The sequence below is a fragment of the Thermobia domestica genome, chromosome 4 (assembly GCF_964235325.1).
Source record: "Thermobia domestica chromosome 4, izTheDome1.hap1.1, whole genome shotgun sequence".
Taxonomy (NCBI): domain Eukaryota; kingdom Metazoa; phylum Arthropoda; class Insecta; order Zygentoma; family Lepismatidae; genus Thermobia; species Thermobia domestica.
Window position 1 is genome coordinate 123,233,519 of NC_137457.1, and position 15,496 is coordinate 123,249,014.

Sequence of the window (15,496 nt, forward strand, 5' to 3'; positions counted from 1 at the left end):
GTTCCAGTTTTGGAAATCAGAAGTCCCGTATTACAATTAATAAAAGAAGTCTTATCGCACTGGGAATATATGGGAATATATCACTTTAGGGAAAGGCAACTCTGGGAACAACTTTTCGCTTTTATACCTCCCGGCAAGCATCCATAATGTTACCACCCTTTTTCCGCTATTATCTGCGATGTTATCTCCCATTAAAGTTCTCTAAAAGGAGAAACTCCCTTCTCTTCAAAGCATTGTTACGTGGGTTCGGATCTAGAACCAGACGACGGATGAAAAAGTGTGTGCCACCTACGGCTTTTATCGTTTGTATCTTGTCATGGATACAATCGATAAATCACTTTAATTGCAAGTAGAATCTAGACCGGAACTTTGGACGAAGTTCTAGAAGAAGAACGTATTTCATTGTAAACCGAATGAATCCAGCGACCTAATTTCCCCTATTTCCTGAGTGCCAAGACTGAAATATTCATTACAAAATCTTACCTAATCTAAAAGTTGCAATTTTGGACTGATCTGTCCGTTTGAGTGCCGGAAGAAAGAAACAGGTCTCGGCCAAACCTCTTTTCGACACATGATGAGCCGCTCACGAAGTCGAATAGTCTAGTTTTCTAACATAATTTGCATAAGAACTGCCTTTAACCCTATTGACATGTGAGAGGACAGAGCATGTTTTAAAACTTCTGTAAAGTCAAGAGCAAGAGTAATTAGTAATTCCTCACTTACGATCCACCACCACAAATGAATTATGAAATAAAAAAATTAAAGAAAATATAAATCCTCCTCATTACTAACGCACCGGCATTACGACTATCTAATATAGTCTTCAGAGTATTTGGTATTACCTAAAAGAGCAGATTCGGATGTCTGCTCTCATTTCAAGTTGTTATCTTTTTAGTAGACAATGTTGAATCGTAAGTAAACCAAAAAAACGCAATCCTGGATTTGATCGGTAATTTTCTGTCATGGTGTTGTAACACCGTCTCCAAAAGTACATTTGAGAACTACGTAATTAATCAAAGACAAATATAAGAAATACTGAAACAATTGATTAACCAGGTACACTTTGATCACCGGGATATTCTGCTATCACGAGATTCGACTAGGAACCTGACAGTTCAATTAATAACGCCTTACAAGCTGTTCAATCCAAAGTCAAGTAACTCCAGAAAGCAGTTACTTGTGTAATCGAACAAGAATTCAGAAATCAATACTACATTTAACTGCAAGCTCATGTTCTGAGTAAACGCTTGGCTACCATGCAGTATGAACGACAAAACAAGGATATTCACTCCTCCGGCTTTGAGGGTACTACATCCTTAAATGAAGTTAATCCAATACAACTTACGCATGATCTACAAAAACGTGAGATCCGACTACGAAAAGAGGAATATCTTTGGCCATACCTCGTACAGAATTGTTCCGCTATTATAATTTACAAATACCAACTTGATATTTAGTAGACAATAGAGTGAAACAAATTGTTAAAGTTCCCATAATTAAAAGGGAAATGCCCTTCAAGTAACTTCGTTGGATTCTCTCCCGTTTCTTAACCAGAATCAAACATGCAAAATAACATATGAGCAGGCTATCATAGTTACGAATTCTGAATCAGATATTATCTTAACCAACTATGATATCACATCTTGTTTAAACCGCTCTGATGGTCTTTGTAAGATTCCTGAAATTATACTTCCTTCCTTTCATGCTCCTAACTGTATCTATCATTTATGGCGTACATCTTCTGTGGCAGAAAGATATCAATTCTGCGCTTTCGAATGTCTTCCGCATAAGCATACAATTGTGACACCATTGCGTATTTTTGGTTTACGCACTGGTGTCACAATTGTATGCTTATTCGGTAAGACGACTTTCCCATCACTATTCCGCCACCCCAGATGACGCTAACATGTCCAGAGAAAACTTAAGTTATCAGACAGAATCCAATTAACCCTGAATCTCTTAAGATCAATCTTAAGTGTAAATGTGCATTAGAGATATCACAACAGTTACGTATTCCTGAAAGGTTTCTCTGCTCTCAAGATTCAATATACAATCAATCCTCAGTGAAACGACTATTTCACTTGACATGGTTACCTTGAAACTGTTAAACTACCCAAGAACCTGTTTGATGAATTATAATTTACGCACTTCATCACAACGTTGAATCAAAATTGGTTTGTGAGGATAAATTATTAGAGTCCTCCAATAAAAACAGAAAATGAAATCCTATTAACACTATCTCACGACCTTCATGTATCAAATATGAAGGGAAGACCATATCTAACTACTTTGTTTGTTTGGAATACTATCATTAGGCCTTCTAGCTACGAACGTACATATTGCCGTTTATATTCAGAATCCCTACATCGGTTAAAGTTCAAGGCATTATCCACGAATGGACAGAACCCATAGCATATGTCGTGATCGGACTCACATTGTTGGGGCTAATACTAGTTTGTTACTACAAGGATGGGTGAACTTAATGTCACTTCTACATAATAGAGTTAATTTGCCTCCCTCAACTTGTGAACAACTTTAAAATTCAGAAAGTCGGCCAACTCTTTCACTTCGCAACACTCGTTTATGGCTACTTACGATTTATTTATTATGATGGCACATTTCAATAGCGCTCACATCTTAGAACTCCCAACACGCGCTCATCGCAGTATCATTACTGAACATGATCCACATGACGTACTATATGATTCATCATTGCCTTTAGTCCTAGAATTCCAATATGTATCTTTTATTCCACCATTAACTAACATCTGGAATGAATTGCCCAAAATGACCTAGAAATTTTGACGAAAGATCAGAGTCAACAATGTTATGTTTTTCGTTTTGTTACCAAAGTTCATGTCAAACAAAATTGGATTACTAATTCGCAATTACAACCTTTTCTTACTCAATTGCGGCTAGCGCAACTCTCATCCATGATCCCTAGGAAAACTTTGAGAAAGGTTCATGATATTCCTAGTTGGAATCAGCTAGTATCAGCCCATGTAACCCACAATTTTAGACCAGTGATGCTTACCCCGAGTTTATTATATAACCTAACATTAGAGCTCGACAAAAAGCTACAATCAACAACTCATTAACTAGTTATTCCTGAATCTGATATTTCGATTGTATACTCGTATAAGTTCAGTGAGTGTATAATAGCCCCAACAAAAGTTGTCATGGCTATTAAACTACCCTTGCGACAACGTAGATCTACGTTAGAACTACTGCATCTCCGACTTATCCCTTTCTGAATGGAAGAACAACTCCGTCATGTCGACTTACCGATACGCCAAGTACTTCTACGTTTACACTTTTAACAGGAGGAGGAACTTTTAACAGTGGATTCTCATTGCTCGCAAGAATCCATCCGTCTTGCTCGCAAATTTCATCCACACGAATTTGACACACTACCATGGCTCACGGTTCTCATTCATTCTAAGTATTCCTCAAGTCAAAAAATTTGTCCTATGACTTGTCAATATTTACCAGAAATAGAGTTATTTCATAGGTTAAACTTCACTACCGTAACCATATTAGCACGTCGTGAATTATCGACTCATATTCTATATCCAGCAGCAGATATCCCAAATATGTTTTCATCGGACAACTATTGCAGTTTCTTAATCAATCTTGGGAGTAGATGTTCAGTAAAACTACAAAGCATAACGCACCAACCTGATATATCCTCGTATAACGGATAAGCTACAAAAGTTCCTCACGGATAAGCTACAAAAGTAGTGAACCTCATTCCAGTACAATGGTTGAAGCATATTACACATTTGTTAGTAGCATGAGTAATGAAATCACATACATGGCATCAGTCGTTCATGCCAAATGATTATTATACTATCTTTATTATTAATATCATCTTGGTACTCATTTCAATTATTATTGGTACATCAGCCATTGTTAAAACTGACGTTACACTCCATAGACGTGCACTTCATCGGCGTCGCCGTCGAAGACAACCCTAATGCCAAAGAACCTCACCCCCAACCCCTCCTCACTATTTAAGTGTTACGGGTTTGTTGTATATCAGTACCAATTATGTACAAACTAAGCTGGCAAGCACAAACATTCCGTTCTCTCTAACTATACAGATCATGGATGTTGACCACAACCCGGACGCACCCTCTCCATCAACGCAAGATATCAAGGACGAACGAGTTCGATTGTTCACCTTTACTAACTTTTATCTCGCCAGGTTTTCGTACTAGCTTCTACTTCTTACGTACACCCGACTACGTAAAATGCATCTTCTGTAACCTCGAGATTGGCTCGTTTGAACCAGGGGATACTGCACAAAAGGCCAACTCACGCTGGTCACCATATTGCTCTTCCTCCGCGGGTTCTCGATTGGAGACACCCTTGATCTCTCGATCAACCTCTCATAGAACAGGTCATGTTGTGTGTGGAAGCCTACATTTCGAACTTAGATTACGTCTGGAAATGGTGAAGTACTGGTGAGAGGTTCTGTATATCGTCAGTATGTTACCGAACAATCACGTTTAGATTCTCTTAAGTCTTGACTCGCGAGCCTAAGACAAAGAAGCAAGAAGAGCTGGAAGCATTAAGTACTGCAGGTTTCTTTTACACTGAAATGGGCGACGCAGTCGTCTGCTACTACTACGGTCTGGGTATCCATAAGTGTTTGCCGGAAGACGATCCGTAGATCGAGTATACTCGTTATGAACCTATAACCACCACCAGTTTATAGAAGTATTTTTTGTGGACGCTCTAAATATTTCGTAAAGACAGTGATTATTTTTTCGATTTATACTTTATTCTGCGACGCAAATATATTATTGTTTCTGTGGGAATTGCCTCCCTCCCACGCAACTGGACAAAGAATCCTCTCATTGCTTTTTCATATATATATATATTTAATAATGCTTTTTGCCGAGAACGTTTTAGTAAGCGACGAACCTTCTCAGTGTTTTCCCCTGACATATTAATATGCACAATATATATTCTGCAGTTATTTGGAAGTGAATTAAGTTCTTTCTATAATAATTTAGGGAAATACTAGCTGTCCCGATGATCGTGCACTGGAATGGCACCAGCCTCATCAGTTTTCCTGTTCGTTATCTGCACTTTCTCATGCCCGAGTTATCGCAATGTCTCGTCGGTCGTGGGAGTGGACAAAAATTAACATAAATTCTTTTTCGTATTCTGTTTGCATGTCCATAAAAATGGTTTAGCTGAGTGACTTTTAGAACGAACTGCCAATATTCATCAATCAACTATTGCAGCTCGATTCTTTGTGCTCTAGGAGTTTGACTGCGAGTTTAGAAGCCGTAACCACGCACGTCGCGTCGGTAATTATGTATGACATTGTGTTAAGGGGCACAAGCTAGTAGCTGGTGAAGGACGTTATCTTACGGCTAGTCCCAGGTGTATATAAGTTGTGCGTACATGTAAATTATAAACGTGCCCTCCAACATTAGCATTCCAATTTGGAGAATTACTTTCTGAACACTCATCTCAGATCTTCAGGATTGTTTGGAGCAGCAACTAGATTTCTACGGGGGATCATCCCGGCAACTTTCCCCAGCGCTAATCCGCCAAGTGCGTCAATGGTGTGAGAAAAGTATTTATAGTGAAATCTCAGTTGAAATCTCATATACAAAAATCAAAGTGATAAAGGGCTACAGTGCATTAAAAAGGGAAAGTGTGATTTTAGTAATGAAGACAATTATACATATTCTGGGTTAAGTATTGTGATCATTTCTCTTAGTTATTTTTCTTCTTTAATAATATTCTATTAAATAAGTATAGTTTTATTTCATCCAGTGAGTTTTCGTTGTATGTGTGAATGGTATTTATGTGCATTATGGTCTGGATGACCGCCTGATCGTCCGTGAGGTATTCGAGATGATACATCTGAACCTCTCGGCGCCTAATGCTCATCTCATCATTGAGACCGACGATCGATTTGGAAACAATGTGTAATCCCTCCTTGGAAAGTTCCTTCATCGTCCTACCCAGGTAAATCTAGGTCTCAGGAGAATACTTATTGGTAGGACAACGAACCAGGAACAGCGACACTGGGCAATTACAAATAAATTCCGCCAGAACAGAGGCCACGAGTTGGTTACAAATAAATGGCAGACCGAACAGAGACTGGACCACGAGTTGGTTATAAATCAATGACGCCCGATTTTAATATACAATTTCCTTTTCAGCTAATTACCAAGAATTAAAAAAACTCTTCCAGGTGATGTTAATAATATGTTTTAGTGATAGGTTATTTTATTTTGTTCAAAATGGCATAGAACGAGGAAGATATAATCCTGAAACTAAAGTTATTTTTTGAAGAGACGATTAGGGAATATATAAATAAAATATGAAGCGCAGTGCTAAGTTTAAAGAGAATTTTTCTCATCTTACAGAGAATTTCACCAGGTCAGAGCAAAAAGTAAATAAAAACGAAGAGGGATTCGATATATTAGAACAGGGAAAAAAGATAATTTTATAGAGTTAAAGAGTGAATTAAGTCAGAAGATAGACGGTTTACAAGATGTGTTTCGTGAAAAAAGCCAAGAAACCGAGAACGCCGGAAACAGAAGACCGGAATCTGAACCCCAGTTATAGTCAGATATTCCTACTGGATACGAAACAACGGAACTTGAGCCTCAATTAGTGACTGATGTTTCTAGTGTAAACAAAACATCAGAACCGGAACTTGAACTAAATACTGACACTCCTAACGAAAACGAAGCACCGAGTCAGAAACAGAGGGAGATTTTTGAATCATCCTCGTAATAGATATTTTAACAATTCCGTTTATTCAGAATCTAGTGACACCGCTAGTAGTAATAGTGAAAATTACGAACTTATGATTTTAGACGACAGAGGTCTAAAACAGCTACTACCACTAACCACAGAGAGAGAAAGCGCAAATGAAGTTATAATCATAGCAATAGGCAAAGATACGCAGACCAGAAGGTAAACAATATGAAATTTAAAGGGAATAAGAACCTAGACCTCCCACGGAAAGACAATAACAGAAATAAAAGGAGTACTAAATAACGTTCAAGTAATATCAGTTATCACAAATGAGACAGGGATTGCAACTTGTGTGACAATATTAAACGTAGATTTGTACATAGAGGTAACCGCTGTAGGAACAGGCAAACCAACTGTAATTATCAAAATTAAAACAGTAATCATAGGAAAAGAAAAAAGGTAATCGAGACTTTGTATATTGATATATTTTTTTCTTCCAGGGAAACGACGTATTTCTTTTAATATTTCTTTCGACTCCTAGGTGATAAACATGTATTCATTTTTCTTCTTCTTGCTTTTAGCTTGTAACTGTTCAACGGAAAGCAGCTACAATGTTTGTGTTTCTTCTTTTTTCATGAGACAACCGCAGGATTTTCGACCACCTATTTATCCTCACTAACAATGAGCGACACATATCTGATTGATTATTTACTTTTTTATTATTGCTCAGTGTCGTACTTCTTACACTCAAGTATATACCAATGTTATAATGTTGCAAAACTTATTAATAACTTATTTTTAATTTACTTTAATTTTTTTCAGATGTTTGAATTTAGGGTTTTTAGTAGAAATCTTCGCATTCTACGCACGTAGGGAAATTGAATTTATCCAAAAACAATTCTAACTACTGGCGCAGTTCCGTATCTCTAGCTAGTAAGAGATATTTTGGTCTTATATTATATTTTATTAGGTGATCTAAATTTTTAAATTATTTTTAGAATCACTTCCCCTTTTAAAATTCTTAATTACGTTACTACATATGATTCACAATTAATGTTTGATTTTCTTTTTAGAATCCTTAAAAACGATGTATCGAGATGCCCGGGATGAGAAATTTTTAAGTTCTTAATTATATATACTTTTGTATACATGTAATTGAAATCAGTATGGAATCTCATGCATAGAATATAAAATTTGAATATCTTTTTTTCTTCCTTTATAGTAACTCGTATCTAAGCATGTATATTTTAGGTTAAATTTTTCAGTTGATTTTATCGGTTAGTAATATCCCGGTAAATGTTTTAGTCTTTATTAGTCATAACTATATCGTTTACTTGTATGCTAAGGTGTTGTAATTTTTAAATATTAATTTTGAGAAATGTATCTTTTAGTCTCAGTATGTCCCAAAATTATCGGAAATTTTTTAGATAAATTGCTTTCGAAATGGAGGATTTTTAGAAATCAAATGGCCGAAGGACTCTTAATACGAGTCTTCAGGTTTCAGCCATAACTAACAGAAGGGAGGATTTCCTGAAGAAATAAACATGGCAAAAGAATTTGAATACAAATCTTTAGGTTTCAGCCATACCATCATTCTTCAAAAATCGACATAAGGTTTCAGCTGTCTCAGAGATATCGATATAGATCCCGAAAAATAAACTTATTTTCTTTCTTTCCTACAGCATGAAGCCATAACGTTTTATGAGAATTACTTTGTCATTTATTTCATATGCTCAATGACTGAATTTTAATGTGTTACTAAGACCATTTTAATTATTTTATAGCGAAGAAAGTTTAACTGACGTTGTATGACATAACTGTTTTGTAGGGAATTTAATTTTGATATTACAGCCGACCAGAAGGTTGTCGTTGACTGTGCTTTTGTGCTTGTGTCCCATGCTTTTAGGTCTCATGTATTTTGTCTTGCAGAGACATATTTTATGATGTTACGGGAGCATATTTATTTTGTGTGTTTACAATATTTTCCTAGGTGGAAGACGTACGTTATGTTCTCGGGAACATACGTTGAATTTTACTGAATATTTCAGTTGCATACTACATTATATTAGTTTATAAGTTTACTCTATTACATTAGTTCTTATTCTATTTCATATATTCATAATATATTCATACGTATTCGAAAGACGTTTTGTGTTATTATTATTCTATTATATTAGCTTCCATGTATATTTATATTTATTCACATTTTGTTTACTATAAGTCGAAGCACCTTGTCCAGATGTTTTAGATTCTCCTTTAGATTCTTTTTATTTCATATTATTATTTTTTTATTTTTTCCCACCGAGTGAGGCAGGCATATGCGCACTCTAGTGATTGACTTGTAATAAATAAATAAACAAATAAATCAAATACTAATAATAACGAACAAGGGCTATTCTTGTTATATACCAATTATAATTGTTGTATTAATTATGACACGTACTACCTGATGGATATTATCAAGACCACAGCTAGTTACTAATACACATATGTAAAGTTAGAAATATAGAGGTAAAAGCTATTCATTAATGCATATTAAAGAACACCCCATATATTAAATAAATTCATATTTACTAGACTATATATAACTATTATAGGTAAAAATAAAAAGAGAGTAAATACTGAATGAAGAAATTCGGTATAATAAGTGATACCCAAGTTTTTGAAAACTTTAACTAGTGGGGGGCACGAAAAATATTAAGCATTTGGTACCCCCTGTTTTGTAAACAGAAGTAGTATATAAAATGTGTCAAGACTTAATAAACAGAAGCGTGCAACTGCCCCAATCATATCATCAAGTTATAGGTTCTTGTGGTTGAACAAAACAAAAGGTTGAAATTAATTCCAAGAAGGAGCATTCGCTCACTTCTATCGCTTTAGAGTGCGCAGTAACCCTTGATAAATCCAGAGTCCAACACGAAGTATAAAGTTTGAAACTTATATAGAAAAACAACAAACGTAAAGTTTAATATAGTTTCGTTGAAGTGGAGTAACACCAATGAACAGGAATTATTTACGATTAATCAAGGACGTAGTCTATATTACCGAGGTCAATAGTCATTACTATATAAGTTATTAAACCTTGAATAAACTCAATAAAAATTGTCTAATGTTAAACTGTAGCATGCATTTAAAAAATAGAGGGGATGTCCAGCTCGCTCCCCAAAATTTCAAACCACCTTGAATTACTATTAGAACTATAGGATTCAAACTTTAATCTTATGACTCGTAAAGTTCCATGGTTGTCATGTTCCCTATTGACTAGCTATAAGCATGTAGCAGGTATGTGGCTTCTCAATGTGTGATGCAAGAATAATAAACACCTAGTCTTAGAATATAAGGAAAGAAAAGCACCTAAATTATTAAACTCTGAATAACCAAAAACACATCTATGCAATTGGTAGGAAAGCTCAAGAAAATTACCATTTGTTATTCTTCTCTACCCTACCATTTCACTATGTTGACTTAAGAGCCTATTTTGTTTGATTGTCAGAAACACACAGTATGCTGTCTTAATCGTAAATGGAAAACCCCATGGCATGTTAGAAACTATTTACGAGACCTCTTCATCCTAGGGACAGTGCTTGAATGATGCGTGCCATCAGTTGGCTCACTCCTCATGTATTAGTAACAATATATTCAACACACTAGAATATGACGAAGTTTGATACTAATCCAACTGAATTAGTACTTCATAAAATAATCCAAAAATCGAGGGTCCATACGTGCGGCTCCGATTATGTATGAAAAAAAAAAATAAATCGTGACACTCTTATCGAAATTGTTTTCAAGCTTATAGTGAAGTCTTGGCTTCAGGAAGAGATCACTGAATTCCGCTGTTAGCTATGCGCTACACCAACGGTACTAGCAAACCGGTAGTTTTGCATTCGACCCACAACTGGACCCTTCTCTTATCTTAATGTCCAAGTTAAACTTTCACAATTGAGCAAGACGATTCTTAGTTTTTTAATTCATGCAAAGTATTATTACTTCACGGAATTATACGTACTGACAAAAGTATCCATTGTCACGAGTCGGTGATTTTTGTTTTCGGAGGGACTCCCTTCGAGGCCTGCACAGTCTAATGTATGGCCGACTGTAATCTCTGTTAGTACCGATACAGTCTTTTTATAAACTCTGTTTCATTTCAATTCACAAAGGTTATAAATTATGGCACTAACGCACCGCGAAGTCAGTCATTCCGTCCAGAAAGAAGTAAGCCAGCGGCGTTCAAATCTTGGTATTGTTAGTTACAATTGGTAACAAACATCCTCTTCCCTTATTACGAAAGACGAACCTATACCACATCCACCGCATTAAAAAAACTTGTATTCTCTTCTTTTTAGAGCACTCATTAGAATGCTTCCAGAGTGATTCGTTATCAGAAAGAGAAACACATAGGCTTAGTAAGAAATCACCAATGCACACTGAGCCATTTTAGTTTTCAATTGCTTACAGAATTATAAGGACCTTCCACCAGTCGAACTTATCATTATTCGAAATAATTGGTGTACAACCACACAATGGACCTTGCACTAAATACAAATAGTTGACTACCTTTGACATGAGGCTATGTTCAAAACACTAATCACTGTCCGCCACTGTCCCTCCTTCAACTCCCACCATAGGCTTAGATGAGTTTTAGGAATGGTAATCGTTCCGCACTTTATTTCTTTTCTTTGCCACGAAATCATACGGCACAAAAACAAGCACCGAAGTATCACGATTCACTGGAAAATTGGAATCCAATTCACAATTCCCTGGAAAACTCTCTCGTGACACGGCTTTGTATGGCACAGAGAACCATAACACTTGTAATAACGATAAGTAAAATAGTAATACTCACCTGGACGCTTTTTCATGTCTCCCCCTGAGGCGATGTAATAAAACTTCCATGAAATGATCAAAAATAACCTGGATAAATCAGCCGTCTACACCTAGTCGAACTCCGCCGAGAATTGAACCCAGCTTTTGCTGGCGAATCTGAAAAATATAACCACAGAGAACCAAAGTCTAATATTGATAGATTTACAATATGCAATTAAAAATCTATTCTAGCAAGTGCATAAGAAGCATGCTGAAAACTAACATAGCATGGAATAATTACATATGAACTTCAAGCTTGGCCAAGCCGTACGACAATCAGTTATCTGAACAAGCATCTGGAGAAAATGTGTAATATATTAACTTTTCAGAAACTCGAACGAAGTTAACAAAAAAAAAAAAAAAACTGAATCATGAAGAACTGCGCTAACAGAAGTATGGAAATTAAATCATGAATGTATTGTCTAGTCGTATAATAATAATAATAATAATAATAATAATAATAATAATAATAATAATAATAATAATAATAATAATAATAATGACAATAATAATATTAATAAAAACGCACCACGATACCAAAGTATTCGGTTCCTCAGTTCATACTATTATTAACGCTAATCCTAATATTTTAAGTGATTAACTAACTACCCCTAACAGATTCCGTAACGAGATAAATATAACCTGAAAGGTAAGCAATACCGAAAGAAAGAGGGGATAGTGGTAATCATTATTCATCGCTAATTTTGTACTAGATGTTATTTGAAATTGCCTAGGAGTAAGTGTCTTTACAGATTACCTACTTCAGAGAAAGAATACAGAGGTGAACAAAACCGTGATAGGCTCCATGGACCTCAGATAAGGAAGCTCACCTAACCAATTACAGGAATTATGTAATAAGTATAACACGTTTATTTTTTCTTCTTCTATACAAATTAATAATTGAAAGATAGATGTGTTTTGAAATTTAATGGAAAGCAAAATGTAATTCTACGGTAGAATTCACGATTGCTAGACTGGATAAATGGTATAATGCAATGTATATATGTTAATTTGTTTTGTCTCTCTGATCGACTTTTGCTCAGCAAATACTAAGAAAATAAAGTTTATCTATTTTACGCGGTTTAGGCGTTAAACTTTGCAATAACTAGATATTGGAAGCCAGATAGAGTATTTTAAATTTACTTCTAATACATTTCTGTTAAATTCAGGGTATTAAATGTTGCTTCATAATGAAGATTGGTTTCATACGAAAGTGAATGTTGAATATTTTATTTTATTAATAAGAAATATCAAAGTTCAAATAGTTCAAGCAAGCTTTTTGTTTTTTTTTTTTTTGAAAAGAAAAAAGAGATACAAATAGCTATGAAAGGTTCTTAATGATTAGGAATGATTACAAACTTGAATAGCATAAAGTAATTAGTCTAAGATCCAACCTATAAAATACAAAAAGAGATGAGAGAATTTAAATTTAACGGATGCTGCTACAGAAGAATGAGAACGCCTTACTTGCGAACCTCACTTTAACAGCATGGGGGAACCGCCCCAGGAAGTTGCTAAAACACTGCCCCGCATCTCTCTGTGAGACCCACACTAATCTTTCCACCACAAAAAATGTTAATGAGCAAACTTGTTTCTACACACATAGACCAGATAAGCTAGTTGCTAGCTGCGTAAATATTTTTTCTCCTACTAACGGAAGTTATAATTTTTAACTTCAGTTTGGGATGGTTTCTCAAACTGGGCCTCGTGATCTCATTTAAATTATCCGTGAAGACTTATACTGGAGCACCTAAGTGAGGTGAGTTACATTAACCGCTAGTGAAATTATTATTCCGTTTTTGTTAATAGGTGAATGAGTTGCACATTCAGTGGACGAATTCCCTTTCTTCCGCTCAATCTAAAGAATAAGCAGACAAATACTTAACCTATTCGTTTTCTTTATGGGAGCAGCCGGCCCAAATGGAAATCAATCCGGCTAACTTAATTCGAATAATTTCCTTCACAGCCATGAGCATCGAGCGAAAACGGAATTCATCCCTCCAATATACCCATTGCACCGATCGATAAATACCGAGAATTACCTTGGTTAGATGCCGGAAAATTTACTGTTCTTCTTCTTCTTGTCCACCTAAGTTGAAGTCCGAAATAAACTAACACAATAATCTGATCCTCACAAAACGGCGAGTGGTCACCGCATCTTTTACCATCAAAATATTATCCTTCGTTAGGAATAAAGAAAGGTTAAGAAAGAAATCACTCCTTTCCTACACACGTCTTGAAAAGAGAACTAACATAACTCAGATCTCATGAGTAAGGTGTGCACAGCACATTGTTTTGAATTCAAACAAAGATAATTCTAACAGAAAAGCAAAACAAAATCTTCACTTTGTATAGTAAGCCTTACTGTCCAAGAGAAGTAAAATTGACATCCCTAAAACGATGTGTGGTGAGAACACCTTTCATCTGTGGTTAATGAAAGACAAACAACTTAATTAAACTCTCTCCTTCTAACATCGTTATCTTTCTATATAAATACTTCGTTAATAGCCTCGCACTAATGTGTGGTACGCACCTCCTTCTTTCGCACAATATCTAAGTCTTGGGGGCAGTCCAAGATTGTGTTTACATTCGTTAAAGAAATTGCACTCCTGATTACACAGAATACTTATACGTTTCTATCCAAACTCAAAAAGCACGGACTTGTCGCAATACTAACCACACTGATGATTTTCAACTAACCAAATTTTTATATGAGTATACTTGTACCGTAATGATCCTATAAGTTGTCACACAAAGAAAAACAATAACAATCGCATACAATATTGGTGGTAATAGCCACAACTATTAAATATCAGTTAATCCAACGAGTAAAATAGTAGCTATCTCACGGGTCTTTTCTTCTCTTCTCTCCAGCACTCGATACTTAAGACCAATGACAGTACGCATGTTACAAGTTACCTTGTTTCAGGAGACCATTCCATTGAGCTGTCCGGATGACTGCCGAGTGACCTAAAGGTTCCAGGACCTTAGATGATCCGCCGAACTTAGAGTCTAGAAAGCTGAGATTCTGCGACAGTTCCAGGGTAGCAGAGCAGAAACGTTTATCACCGTCCGTCTGACTAGTGCACATCAAAGGGCTAACCAAGGAAGCAGATATTCGTCGACAGAGACTGTGACAATTCTATTCTCTCTTCAATACAACACAACCCTTCAGTACGCAAAAGAATTTCTCACTTGTGCGAAGTAGGAAAGTTAACAGATGCTAGCTGAATCAGCGGTGATGGACTTTAATAAAGTTTAACACATTCTCATACTTGAAAACCCAACCAGTCCAAACTACTGAATGCATTGCAGAAGTTACAAACCTTAATACTGTTGATACAGTATACTCTAAACTTAAAACGTCCTTACGCCAGAACTTATATTTTCCCTATCGAGGACAAAAGAATTCAAAACTCTAAATTTCCGACAGAAGGGAAAACAACGCTATGCTCTAAAAATAATACCCAGCCACCATATCCACTGTATATCTTCTGTTATGAACATAAGGGAAAAAATAATAATAAAGGCAATAAGTAGCAGTGCCAAATCATCCCCGTGAAAAATTTTATAACATAGTAAGATGTCTAGTAACCGATCCCTGGAAGTGGACATTATTTTTATATTCAATCATATCATTTATTAAAAACAACTATGCAAGGACAACTACTTTCATCAGTGTTTTGCAACTTCATAATTAGACCCTCAGTTAAAGGAACTGATATTCAGGATATTTCAATCTAATCTTCCAGTGTTCCAATTTGTTGACAAAATATTCCAGTTATAGTTACTTCTACGAACTATCAAACCCAGGAGAGAAACCCATCAGGTTGCACCCAAAATGGTTGGAATGCAACATAGAACTACCTTTCCGCATCTTGTACAGCTTCGATGCTGA

General features: G+C 35.8%; 1 long non-coding RNA gene across 1 annotated transcript in view; it reads right to left on the bottom strand.

Annotated features, from left to right (window-relative positions):
• LOC145683353 (uncharacterized) overlaps nt 1-11,711 on the bottom strand; it is a 212,102-nt gene extending 200,391 nt beyond the window's left edge. The window contains exon 1 of the long non-coding RNA XR_014131059.1: nt 11,579-11,711. This is a non-coding gene — a long non-coding RNA (uncharacterized LOC145683353). The remainder of the gene's footprint in view (nt 1-11,578) is intronic.
• Nucleotides 11,712-15,496: the final 3,785 nt, after the last annotated feature.